This window comes from Leucopleurus acutus (assembly GCF_964270905.1).
Source record: "Leucopleurus acutus genome assembly, chromosome: 17".
In the NCBI taxonomy this organism is placed as follows: domain Eukaryota; kingdom Metazoa; phylum Chordata; class Mammalia; order Artiodactyla; family Delphinidae; genus Leucopleurus; species Leucopleurus acutus.
Genome location: NC_139159.1, coordinates 83,188,891 through 83,204,611, shown reverse-complemented (window position 1 = coordinate 83,204,611; position 15,721 = coordinate 83,188,891). Strand labels below are relative to the sequence as shown.

The 15,721-nt window shown below is 61.4% G+C and overlaps 1 protein-coding gene across 1 annotated transcript in view; it reads left to right on the top strand.

Annotated features, from left to right (window-relative positions):
- ZC3H3 (zinc finger CCCH-type containing 3) overlaps positions 1 to 15,721 on the top strand; it is an 82,045-nt gene that overhangs the window by 29,941 nt on the left and 36,383 nt on the right. The window lies entirely within an intron of this gene.

Genomic DNA, 15,721 nt, shown 5'->3' with positions numbered 1-15,721 from the left:
TCAGGCCTTGGGGCCAGGGGGCCATTGTGCCCCAAAGGGCTGGGCCACGGGGCAGAGCAGCTATAGTCCTGGGCAGGGGCCATCCTGCCAGCCCCCCACGGGCCCCCCACTCTCTGGACATGGGAGAGGAGGTGCTGGCCTACTGGCCCATGGTAGGTGTGCCCGGAGGTCAGCGGTGGCCACTGCCCTCCTCCCTTCCCACCAGGCCACACGAAACTTGGCCCTGCTACCGACTTTTCTGGAGGCAGTAGCTGGAAGTATATTTTAAATTAATTTTACTGCACTTTTTGTAGTATTTTTGTTTTAAATAGATTTATAAGCATCTTGGGGGCTATTTCTACAAATTTATGAAGATAATTTTCACTCTCTCGATAAGGTTAAATTTACACCTCTATTTCCATATTAATTCACGGTGCTAAGTGGGTCTACTTTTCTTCCATTCTCCTATCTGGTGAGCGTGGCCTTTCCTAATGCGATTTCCCCCTCGCTAAATCACTGCGATTGGGAGTCATGATCAGCTAAATTAACTTAAATTAACTTACTTAGCAAGAGCCCCGGGTCTTCGCGAGCGAGGTTCAGATTTACTGATTCTTGCTCCTCTCCCCCCCGCTGCAGGCGGCCCTCCGGCCCGTGTCGGCAGCCCTGGCCTGGCCCCGCCTCTCCCAGGGGGCCTGGCTGGGGACCGGGGGCGACCTTCGTCAGGGAGGCACCAGCGGGCCTCTCCTTCCTGGCCTCCGAGTGCCACGGAAGCCCAGGTGTGGGTCCAGCTGGCCCAGTGTGGAGTGTGCCAGGCCCTGATGTGGCCACTGAGCAGAAATAGGTGCCAGGCTCAGGGGTCGAGGGCCCCTGAGGAGGGCGGTGGCTGGGGGCGCCCCCGAGGCAGCAGCCGCCTCCTACTTTCAGCCGGAGTGTCGAGCCCATCAGGCCGAGAACAGCCCGGTCAGCAGCAGGGCGGGGGGTGTGCGTTCCCCTCAGTTCTGGAGACAGGTGGGGGCTGCCTCATGGACAGGTGTGTGAGGCCCGCACTCGGGTCAGGTGGATAGGATGGGCCATCAGGACAGGCCCAGCCCAGCTGCCAGCCCCGCCCGGCCACTGCTTGCCTCAAGCTCCCAGCGAAGGTGGTACCGGGCCTTATGGGGAGGGCGTGCCCCTAGATGGCTGTGTGTAGCCCCGCCAAGGGCCGTGCCGAGTGCCCGATGGCTCAGGCCCCGCGGCCCTGGCCTGTGCTTGGTGTCTGGGCGCTCTGAGGCAGGTTCCCAGCTGCACCAGGCCCCAGTGCCCTCCCTGGGCATGGAGGTGCAGCCGAGCCCACGCCAGGATGGCCACGTGTGCACTGAGGGCATGTGTGGGCTGTGCTCGGTGAGGCCTCCCTCCGCCCGCCTGCCTCTCTGCAGGCCTGCCTGACCCGTCGCCACGCAACTGGGAGGCTCCTTGAACCCAGAGCCCTGGACCCTGAGGGCCTGGCCTCTGGACGTGGTCTGCGGGGCAGCAGGGCCGAGCGGCCAGGACGCCCTGGGAAGCGTGGGTTGGGCTGCCAGTGGCCTGGGCTTCCTATGCTCAAGGCCACCTGTGCCCTGGCGAGGCTGCCTTCTCAGCAGTTGCCACCCTCCAGCTGCCCAGCCTGCCGTCGGCCGTACACGCCAGGCTCAGCTTGTCGAGGCAGCAGGAAGGGCTTGTCTCCAGGGCCGGAGGCCAGTCTGATGCCCTCCCACCCTCCTCCTTCAGCTCCATCAGAGCTGGGGCTGCCTGTGTATGGTCAGCAGGTCCCAGAGAGGTTCTGGGGCCACCTGGCCTTGGCCATGGCCTTGGCCTCTGTCCTGTAAGCTGCAGGTTCCTCAGCTCTCCCTGGCAGAAGGGGGGTGGGGGGCTCGTGGCTGGACTGAGGCCAGTGTGGGCTACGGGCTGCTGCAGTGATGAGAAAGCAGGGCGGTTCCACCAGGCAGCGGGGCTGAGCCCAGGAACCAAAGGCTCTTCTTGGGCCTCCCGATCTGTGTCCCCCATGGAGAGAGGACACCTCCGAGGGGCGGGCTGGCAGGCAGGCCCCAGCAGTTCTGGAAATCTCAGTGGGCAGAGTTGGGGGCTGGTGGACACAGGTGGGAGGTGAGGCGGGTGGCCCAGCAGCTGAGTGCCAGTGTTAGCATGAGGTGGCCCTGGACCCCACCCCCCTGCAGACCCCTCACTGTGAGTCTCTGCAGAGAGGAAGCTGTGTGTGCGTGGCGGGGGCTGCCACCCTGGGGGAGCCCAGGGAGCCCCCGGTAGGCGGCACACAGCGTGTGACCCTGGGCTCAGCCCAGACCCGCGCCTGACGGCCATGGCCTTGGCAAATCCCTGCCCTCCCTGTGCGACGCCACGCTCAGTCCCGCACCGCGAGGGGCCTGGCTTTAGAAAGACTTCAGAGGTGGCAGGGCTGCTGCGAGCCCTCTCCCGAGAGGGATGCAACAGGGCGCTGCCCAGGCCCCTCCTCCACTCTCAGCACGGCCCTCACTCATGTTGGGGCCCCTCGCCTTCCAAACTCTTGGGGCGGAGCCGGCAGCCTCAGGAGAGGCACGTTGCCTTTGAACGCTGCAGCGTTCTCCTCTCCTCCCCACCCTGCTGGCCCTGGGTCAGGGGCGGCACGGCTCCCTGCCCGCTCCCTGCTCTGGGGGGGCTCGGGAGGTGGGCATCCCCAGGCCTGGCTCCTAGTGTCTGGGAAGAGGCAGAGGGTTGCAGGGTCCTTGGCCTCTTCCCCTCCCGGAAGCCCGTGTTCCGCACCATGACTTGAGCCACCGTGGCAGTGTGGCCACCACTGACTGCTGTCCTGGGTGGCAGGCTGCACGTCTGCCTCGCAAGGCGGCTTTGCACTGTTTCCCGGTTTAGACAGAAACCTACTCTGAGCCCCATGTCAGTTTTGGCCTAATATGTGGGGAGCTGAGGGGCCACATGGTAGCCCACATTCACAGCAGGAGTCCTGGGGTCCCCTTCCCCCCACCAGCTGTCTGGTCTGGAGGTGGAGGAGGTTCTGGTGCTTCTGTGGTGAGGCCCTGACTCCAGAAACACCCGAGAGGAGAGTCAGCTGGAAGTAGGGCAGTTAGCCCGTCGGTTCTGTCGGCCAGTCAGCCCTCGTCCACGTTGGGGCAGACGGAAGGTGGGAAACGGCCGGGCAGCAGCTCCTGGACGCCGTGGGCACTGCCCATCCCATTGAGAGCCATGGGCCGGATGAGGCAGCCGCTGCCCTGGCCAGGGGAGCGTGTGGAGGCCGGAGCAGGAGGCACACAGGGTGGGGGGTGGCTGCCCCTGCTGGGAAGGACTGTGGCCTGAGTGGGGCAGAATCCTCAGCACCACGGCTCCGGCTTCGGGGCTGCCTGCGTGCAGGGGGCGTGGAAGCTGGCCCGGGCAGGCCGGGTCCAGGGCCCCAGGAGGCGTGGCTGGGGCTCGAGGACTGCACAGCGCCGCTGCCCAGAGCTGGCTCCCAGGACCTGGGCAGCAGGGGGGCCCACGAGCACACCCCGGGGCTGAGGCACACACTAAGCGAGGAGTTAATTTTTTTTGTTCTAAGATTTGTGGATTTGCCTGTGTCCTCGCCAGCTTCCAACAAGTTCATTAATCTGAACTGAAGCTGAAATGCGACTTTTATCCCTAAACTGCCTGTCACTTTTTTTCTTTCCAAATTCATTTGACATGAAAGTGCAGAATAAACAGAAGCCCCTGTGCTTAAGCAGATGAGTCTGGCGGCTGCTCCATCCCGACTACAAATGGTGCTGTCACAGGGGCTGCCGCTCGCTGGGCTGCCTTATTTTATTTTATTTTTGTGTCTGTGCGGTAAATCTTAAGTAATCTCTGGGCAGTTTGACGAGGTTTGGGCTGCGATTTTTCTTTTCTTTTTTTTTTTTGCGGTACGCGGGCCTCTCACTGTTGTGGCCTCTCCCGTTGCGGAGCACAGGCTCCGGACGCGCAGACTCAGCGGCCATGGCTCACGGGCCCAGCCACTCCGCGGCATGTGGGATCTTCCCGGACCGGGGCATGAACCCTGCATCGGCAGGCGGACCCTCAACCACTGCGCCACCAGGGAAGCCCACGAGTCATTATTAAAGAGGAATTCGGGGCGAGGATGGGCAGTGTCCCTGTGGGGTGGCCTCGGCTCCACGTCCTCCCTTCACACCTACCCTTGCCGACTCCCTGGAGAGCAGGAGGCCAGCCTTGGCCCTGCTCGGCCTCCTTCTCACCTCCGGTTATCGGGGTGTTGGGCAGCTTGGGCTGCCGTAACGAAACGCCTCACACGGGGCAGCTTATACCACAGGTGTGTGTTCCTCACAGTCTGGAGGCTGCACGTCTGAGGTCAGGGTGCTGGCCGGGCCCATTTCTCCTCCAGGTTGCAGGCAGCCACCTGCTCGCTGTGTCCTCATGTGTGGAGGGAGAGCAGAAGGCTCGGGGATCTTAATGAGGACACTAATCCCATCACAGGGCCCCACCCTGACGACCTTATCTCACCTTCATCACCTCCCAAAGGCCCCACCTCCAAACAGCATCACACTGGGTTTAGGGCTTCAACATAGGAATTGAAGGGGGGAATACAGCCTTCAGTCAGAGAAGGGAGTGTCCTGTGCAGCCCAGTGGAACTGGGGTCCCCACAGCCTTCTGCCCTGCCCTGAAGGGTGTGGCAGTTAGAGGGACCCCGGGGAGAACCCTTCTGGGAAAGCAGTGTTCCCTTCCAGTCGCCTCCACCATGGCCAGAGTCCGGGGTCCCGCTGTCTCTCTGGCGAGGCCCCAGCCTGATGGTGTGCAGAGACCCCTCCCAGCTCAGCCCAGGCCGCAACCCTGTGACGGAGCTAGTAGGGTGCCCAGTGCTGGGCAGCGGGGCTCCCCTGCAGATCCCTGCGGGCAGCCATCCCGTGCGGGCGAGTTCTCTGCCCGCAGCACTCGCCTCCCAGTAGGCAGAGGGTCAGGAAGCAAGCAGAGGGTGAAGCGAATACTTTCACGGGGTGGCGAGTGCTGGGAAGCGTTGAGACTCACCCAGGGTGGACGGACCACCAAGGAGCCCAGAGAAGGCTCCTCTGGGGCTGGGGCCAGCGAGGTCCGTGTGGGCCACATTGTGAGGGCCTTTCCCGGGGGGCTGGGAAGGAGCCCGGGATGTCTGCTCAGGGGGCAGCGGAGGCTGGTGTGGAAGGTGGGACCTGGGCCCTGCTGCTGGACCCGCAGGGGCTGGGGAGATGTCGGTGGGGGCTGCGACCCTTCCTCCTGGTGGCCCCTCTTCCCAGCTGTGACTGCTGTGTGCAGGTCCTGGGCACACACCGTGGCCGACCTTGACCTTGACCTGGCTCGCATGGTCCTGGGGGTGCTCGCCTGCCTCTGATGTGGAGGCTGGGGAGCTGCACGCCGCGCCTGGCTCTGTCCAGCCCTGTGCCTCTAGCTGCCCCACGGCAGCTCTGCCCGTGGGCAGCCTGCACTGACAGCCGAGGAGGCTGCCGGGCCGAGCGCCGCTCCGGCTGCCTGTGAAGGGGCTGAAGGGGTTTTGGCGAATGGGTAGCAGAGCCCTGGACTGGTTCTTTTACAGCAGAAAGTGCCCGTCTCAAGCGAGGAGAACGTTCCCCTGGTCTCACCGGGACGCCCCCTGGGCTGAGGGTCCCGGATGGCCGCTTCGGGCCCCGCCTGATCCGTCGGCAGCGGGCAGTCAGGACTGTCCTGGTTTCGTGTCAGAGGCGGGGTTTCCCCGCCGCCCGCCCCCACCTGGCTTGTGCCCGGGGTTGGGGGCAGTGAGAGTGGAGGAGTGGGACAGGAGGGGTCCCCCAACACGTTCTGTGGAGCCTGGTCTCTGCCCTGACGGGGCTGTCCCCTCCGGGAGAAGGGCCTTCCATCCGGGCTGGAGCTTGGGGGTGTGGGGGTTGTGGCTTTCAGTTGGGTGGCACCTGAGCATTTTCTTTGCCTGGTCCCTGTGTGTTGCAGCTCAGGCCTGGTGGAGCAGAACAGGCGGAGTCCCCAGGCGGGTGGCTAGTGGCTCCCAGCTGCCCCTGGGCCTGCGGAAGAGGAGCCAGTCCACTCGCTCCCCAAGTGTCCGTAGAGGGCCTGTCCTGTGTCAGGCCCCTGCCTGCTTGGAAGCTGCGGCCCAGGGCCCTGCTGCCCACTGACCACCACTCTCTCTGCCTGGCCCTGCAGATGGTCGCCACTGGGCTGTAGCCCTGCTCTGTGGCTTGTGGCCTGAGTGGGCCACTTCTATGTCAGCACATTGGGGGCAGCGCCCTGTTGCTGCTGACCACCCCTCAGCCCCAGGAGAGCTGTGAGCCGGGGGCTGTCGTGTGGGAGGGATGCATGGAGGAGCCAGGGCGGGCCTGGGCCAGTGGGCAGGGCGGGGACGGGGGCTGTCGCCGTGCGCTGCTGGCTCACTCCTGGTCCCTCCTAATCAGTGTCTTGTGTTTAATTTTGGGGGGTAACTTTATTTCACATACTTCTGAACTTATAGAAAAGTTGCAAAAGTAGTACATGGAACTGCTGTGTATTCTTCACCTAAATCCACCGGTTATTTGTACCTTGCCGCATCTGCTGTATTGTTTCCACTCTCTGCACAGACCATTTGTGAGGACCTTGCAGCCTCGGTGCCCTTGACCAGGGCAGCAGAGGTCTCCTCGGGTGTGACGAGACTCAGCTTCGCCGTTTGGGCAGGAGCGCTGTGGGTCCCTCTAGGTGTTTGTGGCGTCGAGCCTGTGTGGGCGTCCTGTTCCTTGCTGGGCCTCACCCGCTCCTCCTAGACCCTTAGTGATTTCCAGCCCCTCGTTCCTTGCATATCGGTTGGTCGGGTTCCTGTAAGGAACTGCTGTCCCTCATCTCCTGTTGCCGCGTATATTCATTTAATTATAATGGTGTGGACTCCCGATTCTTACTTCTCAGGCTATAATCTGTTGATGTGATTCACTCGACCCTTCGTCGGCCATGGTGCTGGCCCACGGAGGCCCCCTCTGGGCTGGTCCTGTCTCCTTTCCACGCGGCACCGTCACTCACCGAGCCTCCCTCACCTGCCCAGTGGAAGCTTCCAGGCTCACCTGGGACTTGCCCTCTTCCAGCCCGGAACCAGCCACGTCTGCGGACCCTGGCTCCTGGCAGCACAGTGGCTCCTGGCCGCTCGCAGCCGCACTGCCGAGGGTCTCATCAACAGTGCCAAGGGGTGACGGGAGCATGTCGAGCGGGTCCGGGCAGCGGGGTGCGTCCTCCTTGCAGGCCTTCCTGGGTCAGAGTCCGCGCACCTGTGCGCACAGCTGTCTCCATGCTGCTGCTGCTGCTGCTTCAGGCCGCCTCCCCCTGTGCCCTCGTGACTCCCCTGAGGAGCCCTCTTCTGGCCGCTTTCACTGTGGTCCTTTTGGCTGGTTCTAGACGCCGCAGGGGAGGTGCACACTCGGCACTTCCGCCTGCAGCCACCCCCAGTGATTACTGACTGCCCTGCTCTCGAGGGCGGGCGGCTCCCCGCTCTCGCAGGGCTCTTTGTGTAGACCCGGGTCCCCTCCCGGAGCAGCGCCCCCTTACTGTTCCAGTTCCCATCGCATCTCGTCGTGGTTTAATTTGCATTTCCCTGATTACCAGTCATGTTGACCGCTCAGGCACGGGATTGTTCTTGTGTTCTTTTGTGTCTTCTTTTGTGCTCACATCTTTTGCCCGTTTTTAATCGCTGGTTTGTCTCCTGTTCTTGAGCTGCGGGAGTGGTCCACTTGTTCAAGGCTCTGTGTCCACGCCTTTCCTGGCCAAGTCAGCCTCAGCTTGAATGAGCGCCTTGTTTCCTGCCCAGGAGTCTGGTGGTGGGTCCACGGGGGCTCTCGGCCCTCTGGGGGGCTTGTGCCCCGCGGCTGCTGTGCCGCCATCCTCAGCCCCGCATTCAGAGTGTGAGGTCAAGGACCCTTCCCCCCGGAGGCGCTCACCTGGCTCTGCTCTCTGCCAGCATCGCCTCCCCAGCCCCCAAGGGAACCCTGCAGGCCTGGGTCTCCTGGGGGACCTGGAGCCCCAGAGGGGAAGCCTGGCCTTTCTCAACCTCTCCAGGCCCCCGGGGAGCGCAGGCTGCTGCTCTGTGCTGGACCCTGTCCCCCACCCTCACTCACATACACCCCTTACCAGCCCGGGCCTGGAAGTGGTCGGAGGACAGCCTTGCGTGTGCCCCGGGAGCAGCCAAGGGCATCCCTCAGGGTGGGATTGGAAGAGACAGGCAAAGAAATCCGAGCAGGGAGGACTTCCCTGGGGGCGCAGTGGTTGAGAACCCGCCTGCCGATGCAGGGGACCTGGGTTCGAGCCCTGGTCCGGGAAGATCCCACGTGCCGCAGAGCAACTAAGCCCGTGCGTCACAACTGCTGAGCCCACGTGCCACAACTGCTGAAGCCCGCGTGCCTGGAGCCCGTGCTCCGGAACAAGAGAAGCCACCGCAATGAGAAGCCCGCGCACCGCAACGAAGAGTAGCGCCTCGCTCGTCGCAACTAGAGAAAAGCCCACGGACAGCAACGAAGACCCAACAGGGCCAAAAATAAATAAATTTATTTATTAAAAAAGAAAAAGGATTATGAGAAAAGAAATCAGAGCAGGAAGTTTGGCCTGAGGGTGACAGGGAGGTGTGACCCAGCTCTTGGTGCTGAGCTTTGGAGAGATTAGGGTGGGACCTCTTTAAGGGAATTGGTGGGCGCCAGTAGGGGTCAGGGAGGGACCTGGGGTGACCCTGCCCCCTCCCCTCCTGCCCCTCGCCCCCGCCTGCTTCCCCACGTGGTGCTGAAGCAGGTCTCCTCTGGCAGGTTTTTTAGAATTTTATTTTATGAGAACAGGCAGTTACGGCTCCGCAAGTGCTGTAAAAGTTAATGTGATGGCCTCCCTGCGCCTGGGCTCATTTTTATAATTTTTTATTTTATGAAACAGGACAGAGAGCTTAGTGACTTATTACTATTCATTTCGTTTCAATGCAGTAAATATTGATTCAGTTGGGGGTTTTCAATTTAAACCACTCTGCGATTATATAAAATATTACTGGCCTCTGAAATTATGCTTACCGATCCCTTCGGCTGCTCGTTAAGGGAGGAGTGCAGTTGTAGGTCCCTTTGCCCTCATCATGCTAATAAATGGGCTGAGGTGCGTTTCTGCACGGGAGGTGCCGCGGAAACTGCTGGCAGGGGCCTGACAGCAAGGGTGCAACTCTTAATTTGGAAGTCCGTTCAAAGCGCGTCTTGCTTATTTATTTCTCTCTCTGCCTGAGTCTAGCAGGCCTTTCAGATGTCAGCAGCCCTGAGGCCTGAATGCCTGCCTGCGCTCCCCGGTGGGTTTGGGGAGGGCCTGGGGCTCGGGCGACGATGTGGGGCCTTGACCCCTCACCCCCTTGATGGTTTCGGGGAGGTGAGGGAGGAGACCAGCCTTGCCAGGGCACAGCTGTCCCCTTTCGGCACTGAGGCTGGGCCGTTGAGGACTACCCGCTCTCCCTCCGGAACCTGGTCCAGAAGTGGGGCCCTTCTTGGCCACGTTAGAGCTCAGCCCCTCGCTGGCAGGGCCTGGCCTGGGATGCAGGACCCTGAGGAGAGGGCCCTGGATGCCAGGGCCCAGCTGGTGCACAGGCCGAGGTGGCCCTGCTGCCTTCCTTCTCTTCTGTGCTCTCTGTCAAGCACCGCCACCGGTGTGGGCTGGCACGTGGAACCCCCTGCCCTTAGGAGCCGAGCACCAGGCCAGCCTGTCCCTCTGGGTCCAGGGTCTGTTCGTTCTCTCAGTCCCCGTCCTGCCCCGTGTGGGCAGCTCTAGGACGGACCCGTGATGTCGGGGGACATGGCCAGCGCTGCAGGGAGTCAGCACTAAGGGTCTGGAGCCCTGAGCGAGGGGAGGCTGTGCTCGGCCGGGCCACCCCAGTGCCACGCGGCCCGTGTGCTCCCAGGCAGGGGCGAGGCAGAGCCATGCTCCTCCTCGGCTGTCTGTGCTGGCACTGCGGGAGCATTGACATGGGGTGTGCGGGTACTTGGTGTGGGGTGGGGCCGGGTGGGGCTCACGTGCCTCTTCCCCATCAGTCTGAGCCTCTGGCCCCTCCTCCCCAGTGGCCACACAGCCCCCCGTGACAGTTGCCCCCCAACGCAGCTCTGTGCCACCACTTCTTCCCTGGCCATGGGGACCACTGGCGTGGGCCCAGGGTCACAGGCACTGTAGCCGGAGTGTTTGTGGCGAGACCACATTGACAGGTGGCACCTGTGTTCCATCTGCAGGCGGCGTGGGAGCGGAGGCTGGCGGCCTACACTGGAGCCCCCGTTTGCTCTGTCTCAGGCCAGGGGCTGCCGTTCCGTGGCCATGGTCCCTCCCTCTCCGGGCCCGTGGTGAGCTGGCCCGGAGCTCGCTGGCCCAGGGTGCACCCCTGGGTCAGTGTCCCTGAGGGCCATGCTGGTAGGCAGGAGCTGCCGCACAGGGCTGGGGCCAAGGCCGGGGTGCAGGGCACAGCGGCCCCCTGAGCAGGCCAGGGCGCTCTGCCGCAGGTCCCTCCTGGGACGGCCTCTGTCGTCTGGCCAGCCCCAGCCCTGCTGGTGCCTCGTCTGTGTGTGACTCGTGGGCCCTCGAGCCTTCAGCCCTCTTGCTTCATCCCTTGGCCCTGCTTTTTTGTCGCTGCCTCCACACATTGGTGTCTTTCTCTCCATGGACGGACGTGCGCGTGTCTCCCTTCTGTCCTGCTCCCACTGCCCTGTGCCCTTCCTCTTGCAGTGTGGGACGCGGCTCCCTGGTGCCTCAGGCGTGCGCGTGGTGCCGGGGACAGGGAGGTGAGGAGGGTGGGCGTGCCGAGTGGCCGGGGCCCCGGCGGTGGCAGGCTGTGAAGCGCTCTTACTCTAGAACGCCTGCGCCCGGCGCCACCCCGTGGCCCAGCGCCACCCCCCAGCCTCCGCGCCTCGCTGCAGCTGCCCCTCGGGGAAGGGCTCTCCCAGGCCACCCTCCATCTCTGCTGCCTGTGGCCGGGCCTGCTTCGTCTGCCGTAGCGCACTGCGTCTTGATCATGAGACGTGCAGGGGGCTTCTTTGCCCTACGGGAGCTGGCTTGTGTGGCCAAGCCCTGCCCAGCAGCCTCCAGACCGGCGTGGAAAAGGGTCAGGCAGGCAGGAGCCTCGCCCGGGCCTGGCTCCTTGTGGGCCAGCGCTGACGGGACAGCACCCTGCAGGGCCCCGTGCGACACTGCCACTGCCACGGCCAGAGCACAGGCCACGGTGTGGCCTCCCCGTGCGCTTGGTGACAGTACAGCGACTCACAGAGGAAGAGTGGGACAGGCCAGGTTGGGTGTTTCAGGATAAACCTAGAGAGAGCATCCCTGCCGTTCGCCCCGGGGGAAGCTTTGTTCCGAAGGCAGCGGGACTGTTGGAAGGAAGCTGGGCAGGTCCCGTGAGGTCCCTCCCCGTGGGGCCCTGTGGGAGGTGGCCCTCGGGGGTGCCCAGGCCCTGGCCACACCTTGCACTGTGGGCCCTCGTGCGTCTGTGTCGGTGTCCCGGGGGATGAGGAGCAGGGGCAGCTGAAAGTACTGCCCCCGACGGGGAGACAGAAAGCGTCCTTGTCCACCAGTGCTTCCTGGGTGCCTTCCACAGTCAAATGCCGTTTGAAATGCCACTTTTATCCTGGCTTAGAGGTGGTAGTAAAGCATCGTTCAAATAATCAATACCGTATTTAACTCTTTGCGTGCGTCCAGCCTCCTGCCTGAGCTTACCCCACGGCACGATTCCCCTCGGGGCCGAGCCAGGGCCTCTGGAGATGGGTTGGGGGGAGGCGTTGTTCTAGGGGTCTGGGTAGCTCAGGGAAATGGGCTCCCTGCGTTGGCTGTGGGGTCTGGGGGGCTCCCCTTGCTGGGGACCGTGCCCAAAGGGCTCCCACAAGCAGGTGCCCGCTCAGGCCCCTGGTGGGCCTCAAGCAGCCTGGCCACCACCTCCTCCCCGTGCCCCACCCTGTGGCATCAGCCCTGCTCCGCGTCACCCTCAGCTTCTCTGGGCAGGGGGCTCCCAAAGGGCACAGGGGCACCCAAGTAGCTGCTGGGCCCTTGGGGGGTTGGGTGGGCATGTCCTCCCCCTGCCATGACTCGGCACTTAGCCCCCACCCCCACCCCCAGCATGTCGCCATGTGGGTCCTCAGAGGTGGGCCTTTGGTTTGCCCCTCTTCCACCCCTGGCCATTGAGGGCTCCAACCAGGACCGGGGTTGCTGAGCCAGAATGTCATCCATCCACTGCTGGGGCGTCCACGTCACATCTTCTCCCCCCTGGCACCCTGCTAAGGCTGTCAGAGGGCCTCTCCAGCCACTGCACGTGCGAACTGGTGGACAGTGGAGGAATCGTGGGGTGTCTCCTTTTAAACATTTGTCCCAAGTGGGAGGGGCTGCGGTTGCAAAGACCTCTGGGAGTTGGGGCAGGCCCGCTGACGGCTGCCCTTGCCCCGGCCACCCCTTCTGCGGGGCAGTCACCGCGGCCAGGCAGGACCCTGAGCCCAGCTCCGGCTGAGCCTGGCTCTGGGCCCGCACTCCCATCTCCTGGAGCCAGAGCAGCAGGCGGGCGCAGAGCCGGTTTATTTTCCTCGGACTTTCTCCGAAGTCAGCAAGGTTTCTGTGGCTGCCCCACCCACTCCCCAGAGTAAGGAGCCCCGGTTTAATTTGCGGTTAGATGTCTGTTAAGATTGCGTCCACTTCCCAAGTCAGCACTTAATTGGCAAGGTGCTTGATTTAACAGCGCGGGAGCCTCCAGCGGAAAAATGGCTTGAATAAATCACCGTCTGACGCCAGAAAATAGATATAATCTCAGCATTAACTACATTAATAGTAGCAGGAGCCGAATTAAGAAGGCCATAAAGCATAGGCGGGGGAGCATGAATTACGGCCCAGGCTCTGCCCCTTGGCAAGGGGGATCCTCTGGGGGTGGGGCAGGGCAGAGGGGGAGCGCCAGGCCCCTCCCAGTCCGCCCCGCCCTGCCCACCTGCCCGGTAGGGGGCCCAGGTGGGTATGCCCAGCTCGGGGCTTGCATGTGGGCGTGGCCAGGCCATCTGTCCCACCCCTGGGAGGGAGGGTGGGCTTGGCCGCTCTGCCCTCCAGGGCTCCCCCCACCCCACCCCTAGGGCCTCCTTGGGGCCGGGCCCTGGCTGAGCGCTTTCCACCTGGACCATCCTCCACCAGCAGGTGCTAGCAAGGTCTCTGCCGCGTGAGACCCAGCGCCGATGGGACCGCACTGCCGCCACCTCCTCCCTCGCACAGATGGCTCTGCCCCGTGGTGTCTGCAGCCCGGATGTGTTCCCGAGGCAACATCTGGCTTGCCGCGCAGGTGGCTACAGCCTGACCCGGCTGTTGAAGTTGTGCCTCTTTTGTCCACCTCACTGAGGTCGGTCCACCCAGGAGGGGCCGCCCTGGTTCTGGGCTTTAGGGAGAGCCAGGGGGGCACCTCCTGCCGTGCTGGTTTGCATCTTCTCGTGTCCTTCTTGGCGTTAACTGCCACTGCCAGAAACTTTTCGACAATTTACTGGAGGAGAATGCTGTCCAGTTTTCATTTCAGTTTTTTTTTTTTCCCCCCACACCACATGGCTTATGAGAATCTCAGTTCCCCGACCAGGGATTGAACCCGGGCCACAGCAGCGAAAGTGTGAAATCCTAACTGCTAGACCACCAGGGAACTCTTTTAATTTCAGTTTTATTCATACTCTTTGTCAAGTTCAGCATTCTTTATGTGTACTGTTCATTTGTCTCTGGCCTGTTTCTTACAGGTTTTCAAGACTCTCTAAGTATTCGGGGTGGGGGGCACCCTTTTGGATTTTTAACAGAACTTTTTACTTTTCTGCGTTCTTAAATCTCTCAGTCTGTTAAGACTTAGTATATTGATTTGCTTAGAACAGCCTTCCTCATCCCAAGATTACATGAGTTCAGTTATTTTCTTCTAGTGCTATGTTTTCAAGGTTTGCATTTAAAACTGTAACCTACCTGGACTTTATTGGGGACATGGTGTAAGACTAAAGGTCAAATTTAATTTTGCTTAACGCTTATTACCTGGTTGTCTCTGGACCACTAGACGTTCAGACTTTTTTTCCAGTATTTAAAAATGTCACTTTTGTCATGTACAAATCTTGTACCTGAACTTGGCCTTCTGGAAAGATCTTTCTCTTTGATTTCCCTTTTCAAAACATTTGTGGTGGTTTGTATTTTCAGTGGTCAGTTCTGTGGGTTTTCATCTTGCGTGCCTACCGCACAGGTCGGGGTATGCCCGTCTCCTGCCCCGGGAGCTCCCACATGCTCCTTCCCGTCACGTCCCCAGCCAGCCACCCATAGGTCCCACTCCTTTGGCCTCTGGCCTCTAGACTAGCTCTGTCGCCAAACTTTTGAACTTCATACCAGTGGATTCATATAGTGGGTACTGTTTTGTGTGTGACTTCTTTCGCTCACCGTTTGTTGTGGACTGAATCATCCAAATTCATAGGCTGAGTCTCTGAACCCCAGTGTGGCTATATTTGGAGACCTTTACAGAGGTGGTTAAGGTTAAATGTGGTCATTTAGGGTGGGGCCCTAATCTGATAGGTTTGGTGTCTTTATAAGCAGAGGAAGAGACGCCAGAGCTGAGCACTCAGACGCCACCTGCAGGCCAGGAGGAAAGGCCTCACCAGGAGCCAGCCCTGCTGGTGCCTTGAGCTGGGGCTTCCGGCCTCCAGAACTGTGGGCCAACCTAGCCGCCCGTCTGTGGTGCCTTGCGGCAGCCTGAGCCAGCTGAGGTGGTGCCGTGTGCAGCAGAGGCGTCTTCTTTTCCCTGCCTGTGCCGCACTCCTCTCAGGGTGCGCCACGGTGTGCTCCTTTGCTCTCGATGGACGTCTGGGTTATTTCCAGGCTCTGCTGCTCGCTGTCCTGTTGGGCATGTTGCCGAGTGACAAGGAGCCCTCCTCTCTATGGAACTGCAGCCTCAGCGGGTGGATGGATGCTGGGCTGTAGCAGGGAAGGCCGGTCTCCCCCACGGCTGTCCTAGCCTGCACTTGTGCCACAGTGTGAGGGTGCTCCGGTCACGGGGGCTAGGGTGGCATCTCACGTCCCGACGACTCACGGTGCCAGCATCTTCTCCCACTTCGGCAGACCTTCGTGAAGTGCCCTGTGGAGTCTTTTGCCCACTTTTGTATTAGCTTGTCTTTTTATTGATTTGCTGGCATTCTTTGTATATTATGGCCGCATCTCTCTGTCAGACGCCCCCTCACAGCGTGGGCCTGCCTCTCAGCGCTGCCTGATTTGTCAGTCTTCTTTTATGGGTAGCGCTCTTTGTGTCGTGTTGAAGAAATAGTTGCCTGCCCCAAGGCCACGCTTTCTTCCAGAAGCTTGGCTATTTTAGCATTTATATTCAGCCTACGATCCTTCGTGAGTTCACTTTTACTCGCCGTCTGAGGTGGGGGTCAAGGTTTCTTTGTCTCCTCACAGAGACGTTTGCTGAGACGAGCCTCCCCCCCCCACCAAAATGCAGAGCCAGAGACTGTGCTCTTGCTGGGCTGTCCCTCCTCACCACCCACCTGTGTGTCTGGCCTCCGTATTCTTCAGGTGAACCGTAGCAACACTGGCTCAGTTTCTCAGCCTTCCGCAGCCAGCCAGCCTCCAAACCCACCCACCTGCCTTTAAGCTTCTCATCCTGCCCTTGGCAGGGCTTGCCTCGTCTCGGTGCTGCAGAAATGGTGTCGCGTGGGTTTTGCCTGTCTGCGGGCACACCTGCCAAGGTGTCGCCTTTAGTGTTTTGTTTTGCTTTTTTTTGTGGTCCCAGCCAGTCCTGCTGGTGTCTTGGAGGCTTTGACGG